Source organism: Musa acuminata, chromosome BXJ3-3 (assembly GCF_036884655.1).
Source record: "Musa acuminata AAA Group cultivar baxijiao chromosome BXJ3-3, Cavendish_Baxijiao_AAA, whole genome shotgun sequence".
Taxonomy (NCBI): domain Eukaryota; kingdom Viridiplantae; phylum Streptophyta; class Magnoliopsida; order Zingiberales; family Musaceae; genus Musa; species Musa acuminata.
The window spans coordinates 16,200,433-16,216,413 of NC_088351.1; the positions used below are offsets into that span (position 1 = coordinate 16,200,433).

Here is a 15,981-nt window from a genome sequence, read left to right on the forward strand (position 1 = left end):
GTTTGGAATCCCACTTCACCTTCTATCTGTTTCATCTGTTATTGTTACGCTTCGAAATGTTCCATATGTCATTGATATGCTCCGGAACATTTCATACGCTATTGATATGCTTCAATTACTCTGTGCTCCATTTGCTATGAACTGATATGTTCTAAAATGTCCTATTTGCCATTGATATGCTCCGGAATATCTCGTACGCTATTGATATGCTCCAATTACACTGTGCTCCATTTGTTATGAATCAAATATGTTTTGAATGACATGACACATATGATTTTGTATCTAATGATATGGTATCTTTGAGAATTCTTGTATTCTACCTTGCATTATGATACCTTACTTGTTTGAAGCCGTTCCTTTTGTTCTGAATATGCTTTGTCACTTGCTAAGTTGTTTTTAGCTCACTCCGTTGTTATATAAATCTTTCAGGTCAAGTTGTCACTCTTTGAGATATTTTGAATTGGGTTGAGGCAGTGGAGAGCTATTCAAAATTATAGGCAAGTCTTGTTGTTTATTATGTTATTATTGTATAAACATATTTTGTATGTAATAAAATGTTGTGGATGAACCGAAATGGATATACTTTGTAGAAGTGTTAGAAGATCTCTCTTATTTAGAATTTTAGAATGTTAAGTCTAATTTATGATGATATGAACTTGTGGTGAATAGTTGGAGTTCTGATTGTATAATTTATTTAGCTTGTGGATTTATAAATGTTGTTCATGTTTATCAAGTTGGCTTGGGTTACCATAAATGTGAATTATCGAGTGATGTGATATAAGATTTTAAACTATGCAGGTTTTATAGATATGAATTTGATAGAATATTTTTCAGTGTCCTCAAATGTTAGTTTAGATCCTGGATTAGTTTGTGATGAAAATTTTAATATTATCGATATTATTTTTGAGGGGCGTGACAACTGGGAAAAGCCAAGGATCCTCTTAGATCTATCTCTATAGATTCTAATCCCCAAGATATAGGATGCTTCCCCTAAGTCCTTCATGGAGAAGTGTCTAGATAACCAAGTCTTTACTGTGGATAGCATTCCTACGTCGTTCCCAATGATGAGGATGTCATCCACATATAACACCAAAAAGGTGATAGCGCTTCCACTTACTTTTCTGTACACACAAGGCTCATCTTCGTTCTTAATGAAGTCATAAGATCTAATTGCCTCATCAAATCTTATGTTCCAACTTCGGGAAGCTTGTTTTAGTCCATAAATGGATCTAAGCAACCTACACACATTATCTGGGCAGTTCTTGGACACGAATCCCTTAGGTTGCATCATATACACCTCCTCCTCGAGGTTCCCATTGAGGAATGCGGTTTTCACATCCATCTGTTAGATCTCATAATCATAGTGTGCTGCAATAGCCAATAGAATTCTGATGGATTTTAGCATTGCTACGAGTGAGAAGGTTTCGTCGTAGTCAACACCTTGCCTTTGACGATACCCCTTAGCCACTAGCCTTACTTTATAGGTCTCTACCTTTCCATCTACTCCGATCTTTTTCTTAAAGATCCACTTACAACCGATGGGTACAATACCTTCGGGCGCATCAACTAGGTTCCAAACCTTATTAGAGTACATAAAATTCATCTCAGAATTCATGGCTTCTTGCCACTTCCTAGAGTCTATACTCATAATAGCCTCCTCGTAGGTCTGAGGATCAATATCCTTAACATCCTCTCCTCTAATATGTCCTACATATCTCTCAGGAGGATGGGATACTCTATCAGACCTGCGTAAAGTTGAAACTTGTGTATTAGGTACCTGAACAGACTCGGGTTGTAGAGTTGTGCATGAGCTTGGTTCTCCAACCTCGCTCAACTCTATAATTCACCCACTATCTCCGCCAAGAATGTGTTCCTTCTCAAGGAACACTACTCAGCTACAAAGACCTTTTGGTCCTCGAGATGAAAGAAATAATACCCACAAGTTTCCTTGGGGTATCATATAAATTTGCATCGCTCTATCCTTGATTCTAACTTATCGGGGTTGTGTCTTTTAACGTGGGCAGGGCAGCCCCAAATCTTAACAATCTTAAGATCAGGCTTCTTCCCTTTCCATATCTCATATGGTGTAGACACTACCGACTTAGTTGGAACTCTATTCAGAAGGTAAGCTGCGGTTTCTAGGGCATATCCCCAGAATGAGATGGGTAGGTCAGCGAAACTCATCATGGACCGTACCATATCTAATAACGTACGATTTCTCCTTTCAGAGACACCATTGAGCTAAGGTGTATAAGGAGGTGTCCATTGGGATAATATCCCATGGTCCTTGAGGAACTAAGTAAACTCTGTACTTAAGTACTCACCTCCTCGATCTGATCGAAGAGTTTTGATACTCTTTTCAGTCTGGTTCTCCACCTCATTCTTATACTCTCTGAATTTCTCAAAGGCCTCGGACTTATACTTCATTAAGTACATATATCCATACCTTGAGAAATCATCAGTAAATGTAATGAAGTAGGAGTAACCTCCAATGGCATGAGTTGACATGGGTCCACATACATCACTATGTATGAGTTCTAACAACTCAATGGTTCTCTCTCCAGTTTCACTAAATGGAGAGTTGATCAGTTTTCCACGAAGGCAAGGCTCACAAGTTGCATATGACACATAGTCGAATGGATCTAGATATCCATCATTTAGCAACTTTTGAATCATTCCTTCATGGATGTGACCTAGCCTACAATGTCATAGGTATGCACTGTTCACCTCATCTCATTTCCTCTTAGACACTTACATTAATTATATGTGGAGTAGTGTCTTGCATAAACAAATCTTTATGCAATATTCCTCTCGTCAATCTCCCCTCGGCTTTGCTAGAATTTACAATAAATTGTAGATGTGATAAGCAATACTGGTATCCAATACCAATGCACTATCACAAAAATCTGACAATTGGAGATTGATCATGAATGTACCTAAAGGTTCTCCAAGCTTCTATTTCGCCCTCTCTACAAGGTACTCTTTGTAGTTTCTCTTCCAATGCCCATCTTTACCATAGTGGAAGCACTGGCCTTTGTCCTTTCCTGGGTCTTTCTTAGCAACCTTTGCTTTACCTGGTTTGCCATTCCCCTTTCCCTTCTTAAGGGACCTTTCTGCTTTCCTTTTCTTTTTGGTCTCACTAGTGTAGAGAACTGGTTTCTCTTTCTTAATAGTACTCTCTACCTCCCTCAACATATTGAGGAGCTCTGGGAGAGTCACCTCAAGCTTGTTCATATTAAAATTCATTATGAACTGTGAAAAGGAATCTGGTAGGGACTGAACCACAATGTCCACACACAAGTTATCCTCTAGGACCATTATTAGACCTATGAGTTTCTCTATCCACTCAATCATCTGTAGGACATGGTTCTGAACCGGTGTCCCCTCAGTCATCCTAGCTCGGAAGAGGCTCTTGGATATCTCATATCGCTGAGTCCTTCCCTGTTCCTCAAACAATTTGCGGACATGTAGGAGAATGGATCTGGCATCCATCATTTCATGTTGTCTCTGTAACTCAGGAGTCATAGAGCCCAACATATAGCAATGAGCAAGTGTGGAGTCATCAATGTACTTCACGTAGTGAGCGATCTCATCCTCGCTTGCCCCTTCTTCGGGCGCAGGCATCACTATATCAAGGACATACACGATTTTCTCCGCCATGAGAACAATTCTCAAGTTACGGAGCCAATCCATATAATTTGGACCAGTGAGGCGGTTGACATCAAGTATGCCACGTAAGGGATTTGAAAGCGATATTTTCTGAAAAATAAAGATGCAGCAGAAATGAATAACATGCAGATTTTGTAAGAAATAAACTATCAAGATATGGATTTTATCTTAATATGCTCCCACTATTTTACTAACGAGTCACGCGACACCCTCAGCACGTGAAATGGAAGTCTCCGGCAGACTTCTAGTGGGGATCAGGATCCAATCAGCGTCTTAGTGTAACCTTGAGGGACTCGACCAATCACACTAAGCCTAAAAGGTAGGCAACTCTTGCCGATCACAACTCCTTGTGATTCCCATCCTGTTCGGCCTCCGAATCACCATGGCCTCTGTAATATCCCTCGCTTTTAAAAATTATTAATAAATATTTATTTATAAATCGGAGGACCTATATGTAAATATAGAAATTTCAAAGACTAAACTGTTAAGTTGTAAAAAGAAGTAAATAAAGAAAAACCGAAAATTTCGGTTTTATCCCACCGCCTCCCACGCACTCTCTGTTTCTTCGAGAAACAGAGAGGAGCGGTGGGGCATGAGGAGTGAAGAAAAGAAGAAGAAGAGGGAAAAGAAGAGAGGAGAAAGAAGAGAGGAAGAAGAGGGAGAAGAGAAGAAGAAGAAGAAGAGGAGGTGGCTGCAGTGAGGGCTGCAGCGAGGAGCTGTGGGGCGTGGGGAGAAGAAGAGAGGAAGAAGAGGGAGAAGAGAAGAAGAAGAAGAAGAAGAAGAAGAAGAAGAGAGGAGGATAGCTGCGGCAAGGCTGCAGCGAGGAGGTGTGTGGCTTTGGGTAGGAAAAGGGAAGAGGAGAAGAAGAGAAGGAGAAGAAGAGGGAAAAGAGAGGCAGCTGCAGCAGCCAGGGCTGCAGCACCTCTGTTTCCCGCAGGTGGAAACAGAGGAGAGGATGTGTGGGGCGTTGAGGATGAAAAGGGAAGAAGAAGAAGAAGAAGAAGAAGAAGAAGAAGAAGATAGCTGCGGCAAGGCTGCAGCGAGGAGATGTGTGGCCTTGGGGAGGAAAAGGGAAGAGGGGAAGAGGAGAAGAAGAAGAAGAGGAAGAGAAAGAGGTGTGATACCTCTGTTTCCTATAGAGGAAACAGAGGAGAGGGTGTGTGTGATGCCGGGGAAGAAGGGGCTGCAGCTGCGGCGATGGCAGCTGCAGCTGGAAGAGAAGAAGAAGAGGAAGATGAGCAGGGGAGGAGGGAGAGATTGCGGCCGTGGCTGCGGCCGCGACTGCAGCAGTTGCAGCGGGGAGAGAAGAAGAAGAAAGGAAGGAGAAGGAAGAGGAGAAAGGAAAGAAGTAGCTGCGGCTGCGGTTGTGGCAGCTGCAGCTATGGCAGGGAAAGAGGAAGAGAAAAAGGAAAGGAAGAAGAAGAGAAAGGGAAGGAGAGGAAGAAGAGAGGAAGAGGAGAAGGGGCTGCGGCTGCGGCGATGGCAGCTGCAGCTGTGGCTGGGAAAACAGAGAAGGAAAGGAAGAAGAAGAGAAAGGGAAGGAGAGGAAGAAGAGAGGAAGAGGAGAAGGGGTGGCAGCTGCGGCAGTGGCAGCTGCAGTTGGAAGAGAAGTAGGAGAGGAAATAGAGTAGCAGAGGAAGAAGAGGCTGCGGTTGTGGTGGCTGCGGCCATGGCTGCGACTGCGACTGCGGCAGTTGCAGCTGGGAAAGAAAGGAAAGGAAAGGGGGGAAAAAGGGGCTGCGGACGGGATTGCAGCCGCAGCGGCAGCGACTGCGTATGCAGCAGTTAAGTCTGCGAGAGAAGGGAGGAAGGAAGGTAGTGCGGTGGAAGGGGCTGCGATTGTAGCAGCGGCAACGGCGGCGGCTGTGGCAGCTGCGTTTGGGAAAGAAAAAGAAGGAATGAGAGTAAGAGAGAGCAGGTGACTGTGCCTCGATGTTCGACACGTGGTGTAGTTGCGAAGAAAGGAAGAAAACGGGAGCACAAAACGAAACAGAGAGAGGACACGGAGGAAAAGTAGAAGGATTTGGGCTGGCACCTTCTTTGGATCTTCGGATCGAAATCTTTGAAAGGCAAGTTTCCCACTTGTTTCGATCCTTTCTATTGCAAGTTCCCTGATCGTTTCTCCTATAATTGCTCTGATATGTCTTATTGCAAGTATCCTGATCTTCCTCACTGCCATTTTTATCTCTACATTTGCTTTGAATATGAGGAACTTTGAATTGTTCTAGCCTTGCATTTGTTATATCTCCTGTTTAAACGTAACGATTCGAATCTGTGCAACTTTTGAGATTCTGACCTTTTGATACCGAGCTGCCTATAAGTCTTTGTTGGAAACTCTGATTTGTTCAAAACTGATTTCATTGGAAACTAGACTCGTAGACCTTTCTTTGATATATGGATTGAAAGATTTGGAATCCAAACACCTGCCCAGTTATCTGTTGAATCTGACATTATGAATTCTGCCAACAGAGATTTTGTTCTACGACACTTGCTTACCAAATTATTTGTAACTCTCTCTGTTGGACAGTTCAATTCCTATGAAGCCTGTCTTATCTGAAAGTATTATCCAATGATTATTTCTGAGTAAATTGGAGCACGATTGATAGTTTGAATCATTTGTTCAATGTGCCTCTTGTATTCTGCCAGAAATCGAGCTTTGGTCGATTTCTCATATTCTGGTTTCATTCCTTTGGAAGTTGATATCCTTTAGCTTTCTTATTCAATTGAGCTTTATATTACTGCTTTGAGTTCTTGTATACTCTTGTCCTTAAAATTATTGCATTCTTGAAAACCATTGTGGAACGTTTATGCTATATCGTATTGACCCATATAGGCACATGTATATTCCATTGTTCCGCATTTGCTCCCGATATGTGCCTATTCCAGTTCATTCATTTTGACATTGAATTTATCTAACCTTCTTATTTGAATTGAGCTATATATGATTGTTTGGAATCCTTGAATGCTCTTGCTTTCATTTCGCTTCCAAATCTGAATACATTTGTGAGAGATTTGTTCCTTGCATCATATTTGACTCGTAAAGGCACATGTACGTTTGTTGTTCCGCGTGTGCTTCCGATATATGCTATTTATTGTTCGTACTGCCCTTTTGTACTCTGGTGTTTGTGGGATTGTCTGGACCTTTGCCAGAAATGGTAAAGGGTATGCGCTGATTTGCCCGCTTTGTGGGGTCCCGCTTTGTGGGATATTCTGGTATGCGCTTATTTGCCCGCTTTGTGGGGTCCCGCTTTGTGGGATATTGCTTAGAGCCTGCGATGCTCTGCCGGCCCCTTTGACTTCACCTAGACGTGGGTGGATGGAGCTCCCAGACGTGGGAGACTTTTGTCAGGTGGTCATTCAGAAATGGATGAATCACATTCTGACTGAGATCCCACTACACCTTCTGTATGTTTGATATGATATCAAGAGCTTTGGTTATGTGTTTCTGTATATGCTTTGGATAAGATTGATATGTTTGCAACGTCAAAGACGACGTTTGAGCTTCTGTACGATATTTGTTTTCGATATGCTCTGAAATGCTTCATTCACTGATGATATGCTTCGAAATGTTCCATATGCCGTTGATATGCTCCGGAACATTTCATATGCCATTGATATGCTCCAATTACTCTGTGCTCCATTTGCTATGAACTGATATGTTCTGAAATGTCCTATCTGCCATTGATATGTTCCAATTACTCTGTGCTCCATTTGCTATGAACTGATATGTTCTGAAATGTCCTATCTGCCATTGATATGTTCCAATTACTCTGTGCTCCATTTGCTATGAACAGATATGTTCTGAAATGTCCTATCTGCCATTGATATGTTCCAATTACTCTGTGCTCCATTTGCTATGAACTGATATGTTCTGAAATGTCCTATCTGCCATTGATATGTTCCAATTACTCTGTGCTCCATTTGCTATGAACAGATATGTTCTGAAATGTCCTATCTGCCATTGATATGTTCCAATTACTCTGTGCTCCATTTGCTATGAACTGATATGTTCTGAAATGTCCTATCTGCCATTGATATGTTCCAATTACTCTATGCCCCATTCGTTATGGATCAAATATGTTTTGAATGACATGATACGTATGATTTGGTATCTATTGAGATGGTATCCTTGAGAATTCTTGTATTCTGCCTTGCATTATGATACCTTACTCGTTTGAAACTGTTCCTTTTGTTCTGAATATGCTTTGTCACTTGCTGAGCCGTTTTTGGCTCACTCCGTTGTTATATAAATCTTTCAGGTCAGCTTGTCACTCTTCGAGATGTTTGATTTGGGCTGAGGCAGTGGATAGCTATTCAGAATAATGGGCAAGTCTGGTTGGTTATTACGATATTGTTGTATAAGTATGTCTTGTATATAATGAAATGTTGTCGATGAACCGAAATAGATATACTGTGTCCAAGTGTTAGGAGATCTCTCTTATTTGGAATTTCAGAATGTTAAGTCTAATTTATGGTGATATGAACTTGTGGTGAATAGTTGGAGTTCTGATTGTATAATTTATTTAGCTTGTGGATTTATAAATGTTGTTCATGTTTGTCAAGTTGGCTTGGGTTGCCATAAATGTGAATTATCGAGTGATGTGATATATGATTATAAACTGCACAGGTTTTATGGATGTGAATATGAATAGAATGTTTTCAGTGTCCTCAAACGTTAGTTTGGATCCTGGATTGGTCTGTGACGAAAATTTTAAAAATCATGGATATTTTGAGGGGCGTGACAGCCTCGAGGGACTCTACTAGTCATAGGTGCCCAGCAAGCCAATCACATGAGTGATGGCACGTGTGACTTGATACAGAATCTTTTTGCTTATTATATTTTGGCGTATATCACTTTATAACTATTGCATAAATGTATATATATATTGTGATGTCCTTGGATTTGTGCAATGGGAATCGGATCGTGATGAGATCACGATAATGAGATCGATTCACCTTTAAACACATATCCTAAATAATCCCGGTCATAGGTTACTCGAGAGGGACATCGTGATAACCGGATAGACTGGTGTGCTGTATACCTGTCCATATGATGGATGCAGCTGGTCTCATACCTGCTCGTGTAGGGACACTAGGGATACAGTACAAGTGCTCATTGGAGAATGAGTTCACTGATTGATCCGCTTACGGATGCTGGATGGTTGATGATGCCTTATTGTCAGACAGCGATTTCGTAGTCCTAGTGGTGTATCTGGTCCTTAGACATGAGACACCAAGGATGTCCTGTATGAGTGCTCCACTCTTTGATACCAGACTTATAGGTTTGGCTGTCCCAGATCTAGTACAGCTGGTCATTGGGAGTGGTAGTCGACCTTACGAGGGCTATTGAGTGTCGACAAAGGATCATCTAGTCTCGACGTCTTGAGAGGAATATCTCATGTGTTCTTGCTCAGACAAATCCCTGGCCAGGGTCATTCGGGTTGAGAGAGAAAGAGTTCTCCGAGAGAATCCGATTAGAGCGAGACTCGAGTAGAAACCGTATGGGTCTGACAGCACCATGCTCGATATACAGTCTCTGGGATATTAGATGGATGAGGGACTATAGGTACATGGTAACTGAGGACAGACATATCCAATGGATTGGATTCCCCTGTATCGTCTAGGGACTACGGCGTAGTGGCCTAGTACGTCCGTAGTCGATGAGTCGAGTGAATTATTACAGAGATAATAATTCGCTGAGTTAGAAGGAGTTCTGATAGGTATGACTCACGACCAGCTCGATATTGGGCCTAGAGTGTCACACACATATGGTATGCATTGCGATGAGTAGAGGTTCGGATATGAGATATCCGACGGAGCCCTTGTCTTATTGGATGCAGATCCAATACCCACTAGGGAAGGACCCATTAGGGTTTGACACGGGATCTCTATAAATAGGAGGGATTTACAGCCTCATAGGCTAGAGTCTTTGCTTGCCTTTCCTATTCTCCTCTCCCTCTCCACCTCAGAGTAGGCCTAGAGTTTTGAGGAGGGTCGTCGCAACCCTGCTATGTGGATCACCGCTAGAGAGGAGGACGCTTGACATCCTTCACCCTCTCCTAAGGATCTGCAAGGAAACAGGGATATACGATCTCCCTAGGTAACACAATCTCTATACGCAGTTTTGTGTTTTGCGGATTTTTGCGCACCAATCTTCGCACGACGACGAACATCTTTTTGGGAATCGGGGATTTTTGTTTTCTTGTTCTTCCGCTGCGCATATGATATCGCCCCCATGATTTCCCAACAGTGGTATCAGAGCCAGGTTGTTCGTGCGAATGATTGGTTTTGAACTGCGTGTGTTGTGTTTAGGATGAATATTAACGTTAAAATCGTTGACGCAAAAGCGAGAAAGGGCAGCAACAGTTGCTGCCCTCGATCTACGTGCGTGCAGCGCAGCCGAAGGCGGGCAGCGTAGGGGCTACGTCTGCAGTAGTCGGCCGGCGGCCTGCTTGCAGCAGGCTTGTTGTTGGTGGGGCTGGCAGCCCACGGGTAGAGGCGCCGCTGCTCCCGCGGGCGAAACCCCCTCCATAGGGGCGGCCGCCCGGCGGTACAGCACCGTCTGCGGATGCAGCGACGCCCGAAGGGGGCACCCACCCGCAGCGGCATCGTCGCCAGCGGGCGTGCCGCTTGCAAGCGAGGGCAGCGCCCTCGCCCCGCCGCACAAGCCGCCGCCGATAGGGTGGCGACGGCGGCAGCAGCGAAAAGGGGAAAGGGTATTAGGGTTTTCTGGGCAAAAGATAGTTTTGCCCCTCGGAACTTGAGAAATTCCAGTTTCTGTCTTTTGTCCAAATTATGAAAATACCCTTAGGAATTGAGAAATTCCCTACATGTCCCTGATTTCAAAAAAATATTAATTAATTAAAAGGTTTAGTTGATAATTATTTTTATTATTATCTAGTAGTCCTACATGATGATGATTATTTATACATGTGATGTATGATGTGTGGACGGATGATCATGGACCGTGTGATGTGTGTACTTATGATTATTATTATTGAGGTCTGCGAACCTCCATTATATTTCTCGTTTATTGTCGGGCCTGCGTGCCTATGATTAAGTTGTAATCACATGAGGAGGCACAGCGGGAGCGTGGATGCGATAGCGGGACCCACGAGACGGATGATCGTGATGCATGGAGATGCATCAAGATGTCGACGGAACCGACGAGGACGAGATGGACGATCACAGGGCATGGAGATGCACCGTTGCACACATAGATCTTGATGTGAGTGATTAGGCCTACTGGCTCGGGCCTAATCATATTAGGTTGTGGTCCATGATCATCTGATGTGATTGCTTATACACATACTAGATATGTATATATATTTGCATGCGATGTAGATATATATTAAATATGTATATGTGTGACATGTCATATTAGGAGACCAAATTATAGAAACATCTCTCGATAATATTAAGTCGGTAAACGTAAGGCAATTAGATTGACCCACGTGGCCTTCCATCGTTATGAGTAGGAACCAATTCCCGGTGTAGGTTGAGTTGGTCGAGTCCCTCGAGACTCACCTATATCGCGATTCGCTATCTTGCTTACGACATAGAGATGTCACCGATGACCTGAGGGCATGGTATGCTTGGTCGAATCCCTCAAGGGTATATCATCAAATCAGACTCATCTTGTAACGAAGGTGTTGACTTAACCGAGCATCATGGTTGGTCGAGTCCCTCGAGGCCATGGTGATTCGGAGGCCGAACAGGACGGGAATCACAAGGAGTTGTGATCGGCAAGAGTTGCCTACCTTTTAGGCTTAGTGTGATTGATCGGGTCCCTCGAGGTTACACTAAGATGCTGATTGAATCCTGATCCCCACTAGAAGTCTGTCGGAGACTTCCGTTTCACGTGCTGAGGGTGTCGCGTGACTCGTTAGTAAAATAGTGGGAGCATATTAAGATAGAAGTCCATATCTTGGTAGTTTATTTCTTGCAAAATCTGCATGTTATTCATTTCTGCTACATCTTTATTTTCAGAAAATGTCGTTTTCAAATCCCTTACGTGGCATACTTGATGTCAACCGCCTCACTGGTCCAAATTATACGGATTGGCTCCGTAACTTGAGAATTGTTCTCACAGCGGAGAAAATTGTGTACGTCCTTAATATAGTGATTCCTACGCCCGAAGAAGGGGCAAGCGAGGATGAGATCGCTCGCTATGTGAAGTACATTGATGACTCCACTCTTGCTCAGTGCTATATGTTGGGCTCTATGACTCCAGAGTTACAGAGACAACATGAAAAGATGGATGCCAGATCCATTCTCCTACATGTCCGCAAATTGTTTGAGGAACAGGGAAGGACTCAACGATATGAGATATCCAAGAGCCTTTTCCGCGCTAGGATGATAGAGGGGACACCGGTTCAGAACCATGTCCTAAAGATGATTGAGTAGATAGAGAAACTCACAAGTCTAGGAATGGTCCTAGAGGATAACTTGTGTGTGGACATTGTGCTTCAGTCCCTACCAGATTCCTTTTCACAGTTCATAATGAATTTTAATATGAACAAGCTTGAGGTGACTCTCCCAGAGCTCCTCAATATGTTGAGGGAGGCAGAGAGTACTATTAAGAAAGAGAAGCCAATCCTCTACACTGGTGAGACCAGAATGAAAAGGAAAGCAGAAAGGTCCCTTAAGAAGGGAAAGGGCAAGGGCAAACAAGGTAAAGCAAATGTTGCTAAGAAAGACCCAGCAAAGGACAAAGGCTAGTGCTTCCACTGTGGTAAAGATGGGCATTGGAAGAGAAACTGCAAAGAGTACCTTGCAGAAAGGGCGAAACAAAAGCTTGATGAAGCTTCAGGTACATTCATGATCAGTCTCCATTTGTCAGACTCTTATGATAACACATGGGTATTGGATACCGGTAGTGCTTATCATATATGCAATTCGTTGCAGGTTCTGGCAAGGCCTAGGAGACTAGAGAGAGGCGAGATGGACCTCAAGATGGGTAATGGAGCAAAAGTTACTGTATTAGCTATTGGCAAGGTCGCCCTACATCTGCCTAGTGGAGCTTTTAATGTATTAGATGCATGTTATTTTGTTCCTTCTATTATCAAAAACATTATCTCCATTTCTTGTTTAACAGTTAGTAGATATAAATTTGTTTTTGAGAACAATGGTTGTTTGATATTATTAGATGATAAGATCATCACGAAAGGAACATTGCATAATGGTTTATTTATGTTAGACACCACTCCACATATCATGAATGTAAATGTGGCCAAAAGGAAACGAGATGAGTTGAACAGTGCATACCTGTGGCATTGTAGGCTAGGTCACATCCATGAGAGAAGGATTCAAAAGTTGCTAAATGATGGATATCTAGATCCATTCGACTATATGTCATATGCAACTTGTGAGCCTTGCATTCGTGGAAAACTAACCAAATCTCCATTTAGTAGAACTGGAGAGAGAGCCAATGAGTTGTTGGAACTCATACATAGTGATGTATGTGGACCCATGTCAACTCATGCCATTGGAGGTTACTCCTACTTCATTACATTTACTGATGATTTCTCAAGGTATGGATATGTGTACTTAATGAAGTACAAGTCCGAGGCCTTTGAGAAATTCAGAGAGTATAAGAATGAGGTGGAGAACTAGACTGGAAAGAGTATCAAAACTCTTCGATCAGATCGAGGAGGTGAATACTTAAGTACAGAGTTTACTCAGTTCCTCAAGGACCATGGGATATTATCCCAATAGACACCTCCTTATACACCTCAACTCAATGGTGTCTCTGAAAGGAGAAATCGTACATTATTAGATATGGTACGGTCCATGATGAGTTTCGCTGATCTACCCATCTCATTCTGGGGATATGCCCTATAAACTGCATCTTACCTTCTGAACAGAGTTCCAACTAAGTCGGTAGTGTCTACACCATATGAGATATGGAAAGGGAAGAAGCCTGATCTTAAGGTTGTTAAGATTTGGGGCTACCCTGCCCATGTTAGAAGACACAACCCCGATAAGTTAGAATCAAGGACAGAGCGATGCAAATTTGTGGGATACCCCAAGGAAACTTGTGGATATTATTTCTATCATCTCGAGGACTAAAAGGTCTTTGTAGCTAAGAGAGCAGTGTTCCTTGAGAAGGAACACATTCTTGACGGAGACAGTTGGAGAATGATAGAATTGAGCGAGGTTGGAGAACCAAGCTCAAGCACCACTCTACAGCCCGATTCTGTTCAGGTACCTAATACACAAGTATCAACTTTACGCAGGTCTGATAGAGTATCCCATCCTCCTGAGAGATATGTGGGACATATTAGAGCAGAGGATGTAGATGATATTGATCCTCAGACCTACGAGGAGACTATTATGAATATAGACTCCGGGAAGTGGAAAGAAGCCATGAATTCTGAGATGGATTCTATGTACTCCAATAAGGTTTGGAACCTAGTTGATGCGCCCGAAGGTATTGTACCCATCGGTTGCAAGTGGATCTTTAAGAAAAAGATCGGAGTAGATGGAAAGGTAGAGACCTATAAAGCAAGGCTAGTGGCTAAGGGGTATCGTCAAAGGCAATGTGTTGACTACGATGAAACTTTCTCACCCGTAGCAATGCTAAAATCCATCAGAATTCTATTGGCTATTACAGCACACTATGATTATGAGATCTGGCAGATGGATGTGAAAACCGCATTCCTCAACGGGAACCTCGAGGAGGAGGTGTATATGATGCAACCTGAGGGATTCGTGTCCAAGAACTGCCCAGATAAGGTGTGTAGGTTGCTTAGATCCATTTATGGACTAAAGCAAGCTTCCCGAAGTTGGAACATAAGATTTGATGAGGCAATCAGATCTTATGACTTCGTTAAGAACGAAGATGAGCCTTGTGTATACAGAAAGGTAAGTGGGAGCGCTATCACCTTTTTGGTGTTATATGTGGATGACATCCTCATCATTGGGAATGACATAGGAATGCTATCCACAGTAAAGGCTTGGTTATCTAGACACTTCTCCATGAAGGACTTAGGGGAAGCATCTTATATCTTGGGGATTAGAATCTATAGAGATAGATCCAAGAGGATGCTTGGCTTGTCCTAGTCCAGGTACATAGAAACTATTGTCAAAAGGTTTGGCATGGAAAATTCCAAGAGAGGACTCATACCGATGAGACATGGGATATTGCTTTCTATGAGTATGTCCCCAAAGACTCCAGAAGAAAGGGCGAACATGGATATGATACCTTATGCCTCAACAATAGGGTCTATCATGTATGCCATGCTATGTACTAGGCCTGATATAGCGCATGCTCTGAGTGTCACGAGCAGGTATCAGGCGGATCCAAGCTTGGAGCACTGGAAAGCAGTAAAGTGTATCCTTAAGTACTTGAGAAGGACTAAGGATCTTTTACTAGTAAATGGAGGTAATAGCCTTAAGGTTCAAGGCTACACTGACTCAAGTTTTCAGTCTGATGTCGATGATAGCAAGTCGAATTCAGGGTATGTGTATACCTTAAATGGAGGAGCAGTGTGTTGGAAGAGTTCCAAGCATGATACCACTACTGACTCGACCACAGAGGCGGAGTACATTGCTGCATCAGATGCAGCAAAGGAGGGAGTCTGGGTGAAGATGTTCATCACAGATTTGGGAGTCGTTCCGAATAGCGAGAAGTCGACTTCCTTATATTGCGACAAATATGGGGCGATTACTCAAATAAGGGAACCCGAGTCTCATCAGAAGTGTTTTGAGGAGGTTCCAGCTTATCAGAGAGATCGTAACCCGAGGAGATGTAGCAGTGGAAAGAGTTTCATCCGAAGATAACATTGTAGATCCACTGACAAAGCCGTTGTCTCAGATTGTCTTTGAGCATCACAGGAGTCTGATGGGGATCAGACACATAGGTGATTGGCTTTAGGTCAAGTGGGAGATTGCTAGTCATAGGTGCCCAGCAAGCTAATCACGTGAGTGATGGCACATGTGAATTGATATAGAATCTTTTTGCTTATTATATTTTGGCGTATATCACTTTATAACTATTGCATAAATGCATATATATATTGTGATGTCCTTGGATTTGTGCAATGGGAATCAGATCGTGATGAGATCACGATAATGAGATCGATTCACCTTTAAACACATATCCTAAATAATCCCGGTCATAGGTTACTCGAGAGGGACATCATGATAACCGGATAGACTGGTGTGCTGTATACCCATCCATATGATGGATGCAGCTGGTCTCATAGTTGCTCGTGTATGGACACTAGGGATACATTACAGGTGCTCATTGGAGAATGAGTTCACTGATTGATCCGCTTACGGAATGCTGGATGGTTGATGATACCTTAT

At 42.9% G+C, this 15,981-nt stretch overlaps 1 long non-coding RNA gene across 1 annotated transcript; it reads left to right on the top strand.

Annotated features, from left to right (window-relative positions):
* Positions 1-4,143: 4,143 nt before the first annotated feature.
* On the top strand, positions 4,144-8,231 carry LOC135633453 (uncharacterized). Its single transcript, XR_010495008.1, has 2 exons — positions 4,144-5,738; positions 7,929-8,231. It is a non-coding gene; the product is annotated as an uncharacterized LOC135633453 (long non-coding RNA).
* The last annotated feature ends 7,750 nt before the right edge of the window (positions 8,232-15,981 follow it).